Raw genomic sequence first — 10,649 nt, forward strand, 5'->3', positions numbered from 1 at the left:
TCCAAAATTGGCTCCAAAACCGGGCCCCTGGGCTCACATCTCGAAATCCGACAAAAGTGAAAAAACCCGAAAGCCCATTCACTCACGAGTCTAACCATACCAAATTTATCAAAATCCGACATCAAATGGCCATTCGATTCCCCAAACTTAACTCTCCAAATTCCTAGCCTCAAACCCCCAAATTTCACCTCAAAAACACACCAACTAGGTGGGAAATCAGTGGGGAAACATCATTATTGAAGGAAAATGAACACAATGAACTTACCTCAATAATTTCTTCAAAAACCCTCTCAGAAACCTCCAAAGTCCGAGCTCAAAATGATGAAAATGGTGAAAACTCTAGAAGTCTCGCATTTATAGGTTCTGCCCAGGTCTTCCGCACCTGCAGCAACTTAGCCACTTCTGCGGTCTCGCAGGTGTGCCGCAGAGCCCGCTTCTGCGTCTAACTCCACACCTGCATCCCTTTTTCCGCTCCAGCGGACTCGCTTCTGCGAGACAAATCTCTGCTTTTGCGGAGTCAAGCTTCAAGGCCGAATCCGCTTCTGTGGTCCTTCTGTAGCATCTGCGGTCACGCAGATGCCGGAACACCATCGCACCTGTGACCTTCTGCTGCATCACTCCCTTGGCTGCTTCTACGGCTTACCTCCCACTTCTACGAGCATGCACCTGCGGTTCCCACTCCGCAGGTGCGATTACACCAGTAGTGGAAAACTTTCAGCAAGCTTACAACTTCAAAACTTGATCAGTTAATCACCCGAAATAAACCCGAGGCCCCCGGGACCTCAACCAAACATATCAACAAGTCTTATATCCCAATACGAACTTAGTTGAACCCTCAAATCACCTCAAACAACGTCAAAAACATGAATTACCCACGGATTCAAGCCTAATGAACTTCGAAATTTCCAAATTCTACAAGCAATGCCGAAACTTATCAAATCACGTCTAATTGACCTCAAATTTTGTACACAAGTCACAAATGACCCCACGAACCTACTGCCACTTCCGGAATTGGAATCCGACCCCGATATCAAAAAGTCCATTCCCGACCAAACTTTCCAAAATTCCAACTTTCGCCATTTCAAGCCTAATTCTACTACAGACCTCTAAATCACAATCCGGACACGCTCCTAATCCAGAATTACCCAACGGATCTAACGAAACCATCAAACTTCAAATCCGAGGTCGTTTATCATAAGTCGACATCCGGTCGACTTTTCCAACTTAAGCTTTTGATTAAGAGACTAAGTGTCTCAACTCATTCTGAATTCTCTCCGGAACCTGAACCAACTAACCCCGATAAGGCGTAAAGCAATAGTGAAGTACAAAAATGAGAAAAAAGGGGGGAACGGGGCTACAACTCTAGAAACGACCGGCCGTGTCATTACATCCTCCCCCTCTTAAACAAACGTCCTCGAACGGGTCTCGAAACATACCTGGAGTCTCAAATAGGTGTAGATATATGCTCCACATCTCCCGCTCGGGCTCCCAAGTAGCCTCCCCAACCAACTGACCTCTCCACTGCACCTTTACTAAAGCAATATCCTTTGACCTCAACTTCCGAACCTGCCAACCCAGAATAGCCACCGGCTCCACATCATAAGTCAAATCACCATCCAACTGGACCGTGCTGAAATCCAAAGCATGAGACGGTTCGCCAACATACTTTCGGAGCATAGAAACATGAAATACTGGATGCACACTCGATAAGCTAGGTGGCAAGGCAAGCTTGTAAGCCACCTCCCCAATCCTCTGAAGTACCTCAAATGGCCCAATGAACCGAGGGCTCAACTTGCCCTTCTTCCCGAACCGTGTAACACCCTTCACGGGTGAAACCTTTAGCAAAACCTTCTCCCCAACCATGTAAGACACATCACGGACCTTCCTATCGGTATAGCTCTTTTGTCTAGACTGCGTCGTACGAAACCGCTCCTTAATCAATTTAACCTTGTCCAATGCATCCTGAACCAATTCTGTGCCCAAAAGCCTAGCCTCACCGGGCTCAAACCAACCCATCGGAGATCTACACCACTTCCCATACAAAGCCTCATACGGGGCCATCTGGATGCTCGACTAATAACTATTATTGTAGGCAAACTCTGCGAGTGGCAAAAACTGGTCCCATGAACCCCCAAAATCAATGACACACGCACGTAGCATATCCTTCAATATATGAATAGTGCGCTCGGATTTTCCGTCCATCTGAAGGTGAAATGTTGTACTCAACTCCACCTGAGTACCCAACTCTCGCTACACGGCTCTCCAAAATTGCAATGTAAAATGTGTGCCTCTATTTGAAATGATGGAAACTGGCATACCGTGAATCCGCACAATCTCTCGAATGTAAATCTCAACCAACCGCTCTGAAGAATAAGTAGTACCAACTGGGATGAAGTGTGTGGACTTGGTCAGCCGATCCACAATCACCCAAATAGCATCAAACTTGAAGTGTGTGGACCTGGGAGCCCAACTACGAAATCCATGGTGATCTGCTCCCACTTCCACTCTAGAATCTCTAACCTCTGAAGCAAGACACCCGGTCTTTGATGCTCATATTTTACTTGCTGACAGTTAAGGCACCGAGCTACAAACCCCACTATGTCCTTCTTCATCCTCCTCCACTAATAGTGTTGCCTCAAGTCCTGGTACATCTTTGCGGCACCTGGATGAATGGAATATCGCGAACTGTGGGCCTCCACAAGAATCAACTCACGTAGCCCATCCACATTGGGCACACAAATCTCATCCCCAATAGTCGCAGCTCTGGCATCACCGTGATGAACCCTGTCCTTGAGGACAAGCAAATGAGGATCATCATACTGGCGCTCTATGATGCGATCAAATAAGGAAGACCGAGAAACCACACAAGCGAGAACCCGACTGGTTTCCGAAATATCCAATCTCACAAACCGGTTGGCCAAGGTCTGAACATCAACTGCAAGAGGTCTCTCTCCAACGGGAAGAAAAGCAAGACTACCCATACTCACGGCTTTCCTACTCAAGGCACCGGCCACCACATTGGCCTTCCCTGGATGATACAGAATATGAATGTCATAGTCCTTTAGCAGCTCCAACTATCACCGCTGCCTCAGAATGAGATCCTTCTGTTTGAACAAGTGCTGGAGGCTCCGATGATCCGTAAACACCTTACAAGAAACACAGTATAGATAATGCCTCCAAATCTTCAGTGCATGAACGATGGCAGCTAGCTCCAAATCATGAACACGGTAGTTCTTCTCATGAGGCTTCAACTGGCGCGAAGCATAAGCAATCACTCTACCCTCCTACATCAACACACACCCAATGTCAATCCGAAAAGCATCACAATACACTGTATAAGAGCCCGAAACTGACGTCAAAACTAGAATTGGAGTTGTGGTCAAGGCAGTCTTGAGCTTCTGAAAGCTCTCCTCGCACTCATCCAACCACCGGAAAGGAGCACCCTTTTGGGTCAATTTGGTTAAGAGTGATGCAACAGATGAAAAACCCTCCATAAAGCGACGATAATAACCGGCCAAGCAAAGAAAGCTCCGAATCTACGAAGCTGAGGACGGTATGGGCCAACTCTGAACCGCCTCTATCTTCTTCGGATCCATATGAATACCCTCACTGGACAACACGTGCCCCAAGAATGCCACCGGAAAACTTGGCATAAAGTTTCTCCTCCCTCAACAACTACGACACAACCCTCAAATATTGGGTGTGCTCCTCCTGACTACGAGAGTAAACCATGGTATCGTCAATGAACACAATAACAAATGAGTCGAGATAAGGCTGAAATACACTGTTCATCAGATGCATGAACGTTGTTGGGGCGTTGGTCAGCCCAAAAGACATCACAAGGAACTCATAATGACCATAATGGGTCCTGAAAGCTGTCTTAAGAATATCTGAGTCTCGAATCTTTAACTGGTGATGCCCAGACCTCAAATCAATCTTGGAGCATACCCTCGCTCCCTGAAGCTGGTCAAATAGGTCATCAATGCGCGACAAAGGATACTTGTTCTTGATTGCGACCTTGTTCAATTGCCTATAATCAATGCACATTCTCATAGTACCATCCTTCTTCTTCACAAACAGAACAGGTGCACCCCAAGATGACACACTAGGCCTAATAAACCCCTTATCAAGGAGTTCCTGAAGCTGCTCCTTCGACTCAGTCAGTGCCATGCGGTATGGAGGAATAGAAATGGGCTGAGTGTCCGGCACCAAGTCAATGCCAAAGTCAATATCCCTGTCAGGCGGCATGCCCGGTAGGTCTGCAGGAAACACATCCGGGAAATCTCGCACCACCGGAACAGAATCAATAGTAGGGGTCTATGCACTAACATCCCTCACAAAGGCCAAATAAGATAGACAACCCCTCTCAACCATTCGCTAAGCCTTCAAGTATTAAATCACTCTATTGGAACATAGTCTAGAGAACCTCGTCACTCAATCCGTGGCAACCCCGGCATCGCCAATGTCACAGTCTTAGCATGGCAATCCAGAACAGCATGACATGGGGATAACCAGTCCATACCCAAGATCACATCAAAATCAATCATACTAAGTAACAAGAGGTCAACTCTGGTCTCCAATCCCCTAATAGTCACTACACACGACCGGTATACCCAGTCCACAACAATAGCATCGCCTACCGGCATAGATACATGAACAGATGAAACCAGAGATTCACGGGGCATATCCAGATAATGGGCAAAATACGATGACACATATGATGGAACGACCCAAAATCCATTAAAGGTCATGATGGCACCGGACACCGCTGTTAGGTAAGCCAACAATAATTAGTTAATCTGCTTCTCCTTTTAATATATTTGAAATCATAGTTTTCCTTCAATTAAATAATAGAAGATAGGAATTTCAGAGTAAATAATAATATTTTCACAATCTCAATACTTAATAACCCATAATCATCCCAAAACCTGGCGTCAAAAGTGCATGAGCTTCAACTAGGAAAATAAAATAAAATACAGCATCTGTTCGGAATACAAATTTGGACAGGAAAATAAAATACAAATACTGTGAAGGAAACTCTGCTGGCTGTGGATTGTAACATAAGATACAGCTCGCCTAAGTCCCTGCATCGACCACGCCACTGCCCCCATATGACCACTAAATATATAAGTACTTGTACAACAAAATGTATAGCAAGTGTACTATGAGTACGAAAATAACGTGTACCCAGTAAGTATCCAAGCTAACCTCGAAGAAGTAGTGACGAGGGGTCGACTTCGACACTTACTAGTGGTCCAATTATATCAGGTGCAGTAAAGAAGTGAATGAATATGAGACAGAGTAAATATATGAAACAAATAAGTATAAAATACGTGGTACAATTTCCCTCTTTATAATTTACTCAAGCTCTCAACTAGTAAGTTCCCTCCGTTACTCAAGCTCTCAACTAGCAAGTTCCCTCCGTAACCGGAGCGCATATATATATAGTGGATTTCATCAAAGAGGTTGTCATAATTCAAATCAGGAAAAAACCCACAGATACACTGGCTTCTTGCCAAATGTTACGCATGATTCCATGAGGATAATATATATATATATATATATATATATATATATATATATATATATATAGGAAATGCCGAGGCGTACAACCCGATCCAACATAAAAGTAAAATGTGCACTACCGAGGGTCAAACGACGCAAACCATAGATGCATCTATTAACTTGCCGAGGCGAACGGCCCGCTCCCATGAGAGTGTGGTACATAAATCCTGCCGAGGCGAACGGCCCGATCCCATAAGAGTAGTAGAAGGAAATACCCTGCTAGCGAATCATACGTGCGACGCGGTCAAATATAAATTTAAGGAATTGCTCCCCCCCCCCCCCCCCGCTCGTGAATCATACTTGGGACGCGGTTACACATACATTTCTTAAGTTATTATGGTGTTCCTCAATTCTTTTCAAAAATACGAAGTTCAAATGAAAACCTTTAAGTTCCCAACTTTTCCTCAATTTCAACTCCTTTCGAAACATTTAATAAGCTAACTCAATCTCGCTTCCTTTCAAGACAAACAATAAACATAAATTTAACAACAATAGCAACAAGGCATGATGTAAGCCTATAACTACCCGGACATAGGCATAGTTAGTAGCTACGTACGGACTTTCGTCACCTCGTGCGTACGTAGCTCCCATAAATAGAAGCACATAATAATTTAGTTCACCTGTGGGGTTAATTTCCTCTTACAAGGTTAGAAAAGGAGACTTACCTTGCTCCGAAGTTCTATAACCGGCTCCCAAGCCCTTCCGACGACTTAAATCGATGCCCAACGCTCCAAAACTAGTCAATAATTATGCAAACCCATTAATATATACTCAAATACTCGTTATAATCCTATTTACAACAATTCCCAACTCCGCTTGAAAAGTCGATAAAATCACCCTCGGGCCCATGTGCCCGGATTCCGAAAATTTTCGAAGATAAACTTTGCCCATGATATCACGGACTCAAATATATAATTTATTATCAATTCCATGTCCAAAATACGTGGTCAAAATCCAAATATACAAGATTCTAGATTTTTCCACCAAAGCCCCAATTTCTACTAATTCATGTTCAAATCCATATAAACTCATGCATTTAACTTAAAATTGTGAAGAAAGCACTTACCCCATTATGATTGATGAAGATGGAACTCCAATGTGCTCCAAAATCGGTTCCCATGGGCGAAATGAAATGAGATAGAGCCAAACCCTTGTTTTAAAGAAGACACTGCACATCCCCGACTTTCGCACCTGTGGTCACTTGACCGCTTCTGCGGTTCCGCAGGTGCGGCCCAACTACCGCTTCGACAGTCTTCCACTAGACCCCTCAACTCCGCATATGCGGCCACCGTCTGCTTCTGCGGCTCCACGCGCGCAGGTGAGGTTCAGCTTCTGCGGATCTTGACCGCATCTGCGGTCCACGCCTCCCCCAGCAAAATACGCTTCTGCGAGTCCTTTCCCTTACATGCGGGCTCGCACCTGCGGCACTCTTCACGCAGGTGCAATTAAAAATGCTCCCAGGGCATCCAAGACCCAATCCGAACATACACCCAAGTCCGAAATCATCATACGAATCTGCTGGAACCTTTAAATCCCGTTTCCGAGGCCGTTTACTCTAAAATCCAATCTTAGTCAATTCTTCCAACTTAAAGCTTTCGAAATGAGAATTTTCTTTCCAATTCAACTCTGAACTTCCCGAAATTCAATCCCGACCATGCGTACAAGTCATAATACCTGAAGTGAAGCTGCCGAATGACGCGCTAGAGCTCAAAATGACCGGTCGGGTTGTTACATATGAGTAAGTGGAACTAGGGCCAAATAATACAGAGGCATCCCTGTGGCAGACTGATACAATACCTGTGATCACTGCATCGGAAGCAACGGCATCTGCTCTGGCAGGAAGAGCATAGAATTGGGCATGACTGCCACCTGATTGGCCTCCTCCTCTAGGGCGACCTCTAGCTGACGGGTCCCACCCCGAGCTGGCTAAGCGGGTGGTGAAATAACTAGTGCTGAAGCCGTAGCTTGACTCCTCTGATGAGCTGGACCTCCCATAACGCGGGGACAATATCTCCTGATATGGCCAAAGTCTCCATACTCATAGCAACCCTCTAGTGCGGGTGATCGGGATTGAAGGGAGCCCCGAGCATCGGGATAACTAGTAGAAGGACCTGGCATATATGAGCCCTGACCCGATGGAGCACGGACGAACTCTGAGCTGGAAGGGCATTTAGAGATGAGTGACCCTGCTGATAACTGTGTGAACCATGGCCAGATGATGCACCACGGTGAACTGGGCAAGCTGTCTGAGCATGCATGTAAGGACGACCCCTGCCGTGGTAGAATTGAACTCCAGAAGGAACACCGCCGAATCCACCCTGTCCACAAGGCCTCTTGGCCTCCCTCTCAACCCGCTCATGACTGCGGACCATCTCTATCTGACGAGAAATGTCGACAACCTCATCAAAGGTAGCACCAGACTCTCTCTCTCTCTCTCTCTCTCTCTCGTCATAAGCAACCACAGCTGGAATGTGAGACCATCAATGAACCTCCTGATCCTCTCCCTATCTATGGGAACCAACTAGACTGCATGACGGGCCAAATCAGAAAACCCTATCTCGTACTGCGTCACAGACATATCACCCTGAAGAAGGTGCTCGAACTGCCTGCACAACTTCTCTCTGTGGAACTGAGGTACGAACTTCCCCAGGAAGAGAACGGAGAACTCCTGCTATGTAAGGGGTACTACGTCAATCGGCCTGCGACTCTCATAAGCTTGCCACCAATTGAAGGCAACCCTAGAGAGCTGTAAAGTAGTGAATGCGACCCCACTGGTCTCCAGAATACCTGCTGTACGGAGAATCCTCTGACACTTGTCCAAGAAACCCTAGGCATCATCCACCTCTGTACCGCTAAAAGATGGAGGCTGAAGTCTCCCAAACCACTCCAATCTCCGTTGCTCATCATCAGACATAATAGGAACCACATGGGCCTGAGCAGCTGCAACCGGCTAGGCTGGTAGTGCTCCCGGTATCTAAAGTCCCAACACTACCTGATCTGGAGTATGGCAACAGGGGTATGAGTACCTTCCCTAGCCTGAGAAGTGGCAGGTGCGGCCTGAGCCGAAACCACCTGAGCAAGGCCGGTGCAAACTGTCAAAATCTGAGCTAAGGCCTCCTAAAGGCCCGGAATCACAATAGGCACAGCTGGTACCTGAGTTGTCCCCACTGGCTCACCCGCAACTGGAACTTGCTCCGGGACTAGGGCAACTGGTGGATCTGCGGGTGTGACCCCATCTACTATGACAACTGCACCTCTGCCCCTACCGTGACCTAGAACTCGATCGGCCATGACTGGTGGTACTGGTGGCTGTCCATCCTGCTCAGTAGTACGTGTCCTCACCATTTGTGAGAAAATAGAACAACAGAAGTTTAGTTACCAAAACCAACAGATTCGCACGACAAGAATTCAAGAATGTGAAGTTTCCTAAGGGTTCGAAAACCTCTCGAAGATAAGTACAGGCGTCTCCGTACCGATCCGCAAGACCCTACTAAACCTCCTCATGACTCGTGAGACCTATGTAACCTAGGCTCTGATACCAACTTGTCACGACCCAAAAATCAACCGTCGTGATGGCACTTATCGTGGTACTAGGCAAGCCATTACTCGACTATCTTAACACAGTAAAATCTTTGAAATTATATACGAAAGCAATAAATATTTAAGAAAAACCTTTGTGGAATAGAAATAAACTCGCATCACAATACAATTTATCCCAAAACTGGGGTGACATCGAGTACATAAGCATCTATACCAGGAACAGTCTAATACAATGGCTAAGGTATAAGAACTGAAATGCGTTAAAGATAATGAAGGAGAGCCAAGGCCTGCGAACGCCATGCAACTACCTCGATAGTCTCCGGGATCAGCTGCTCAAATATCACCACCCGCTATGACCGGGAACACCTGGATCTGCACACGAAGTGCAGGGTGTAGCGTGAGTACAACCAACTCAATAAGTAACAATAATAAATAAGTAACTAAAAGATAGTGACGACCTACACAGTTATAGTTTATTTTTCAGTAATCTCAACAAGAAAGTAGACATGCTTTCAAATTCGGCAATTTAAGTCAAATCAATTTATAAATGCCAAGTTCAAGTAAAATCCTGATATAATATCCCTTAGAAGTTTCAAAACAATGATATATAACAACTATGTGCAACAACAATGGAAGAAAATACCGCCTCTCAGGGCAACAGTCACTCAGTCTTTCTTAATAGCTCATTACTCGGCTCTCAGCCCTCAACACTCACACTTAATAGGTACCTACGCTCACTGGGGGGTGTACAGACTCCGGAGGGGCTCCTTCAGCCCAAGTGCTATATCGTTGCAGCGTGCAGCCCGATCCATATATATATATATATATATATATAGAGCACTAAGGCTCATTGCGGCATGCAACCCGATCCATATATATACATATAGCTCACATCTCGACACTCAGGCCCTAACTCAGTCACCAACCTCTCCAGTTTCTCGGGCTCTCAAAAATCATAAAATTTAGCCCAAACAAAGATAATATAATGTATCAACAAGAAACAAGAAGAGACTGGGATATGATATGCAAGTAAACCGTGACTGAGTACAAAATAATAATTAGCAATTAATTTAACGAGTACACATCCTCTGCGGTCCCAACAGTATAATCACATAGCCTAAGCATGACTCCTAACATGATTTGTAGTCAAATTTCTATAACACAGGGAGAGCATATAGCTAACAACAAGTTATTCAACTTTACAGTTCCACGGAATAGACCAAGTCACATTTCCTACGGTGCACGCCCACACGCCCGTCACCTAGCATGTGCGTCACCTCCAAAACAATCGTATAACAACAAAATCTGAGGTTTCATACCCTCAAGACCAGATTTAAAATTGCTACTTACTTCAATTCGAGCCAAAACTCTACTCCAAAATGCCTTTGCCTCGCGAATCGGCCTCCAAATATCCTGAATCTAGCCACAAGCAATACAATACAATCAATATGGCTAAAGGAATTAATTTCATAAATACGAATTATAAGCCAAAAATCCGAAATTGGCTCCAAAACTGGCCCTCGGGCCCACATCTCGAAATCCGA

The sequence above is a fragment of the Nicotiana tomentosiformis genome, chromosome 1, assembly GCF_000390325.3.
Source record: "Nicotiana tomentosiformis chromosome 1, ASM39032v3, whole genome shotgun sequence".
In the NCBI taxonomy this organism is placed as follows: Eukaryota; Viridiplantae; Streptophyta; class Magnoliopsida; order Solanales; family Solanaceae; genus Nicotiana; species Nicotiana tomentosiformis.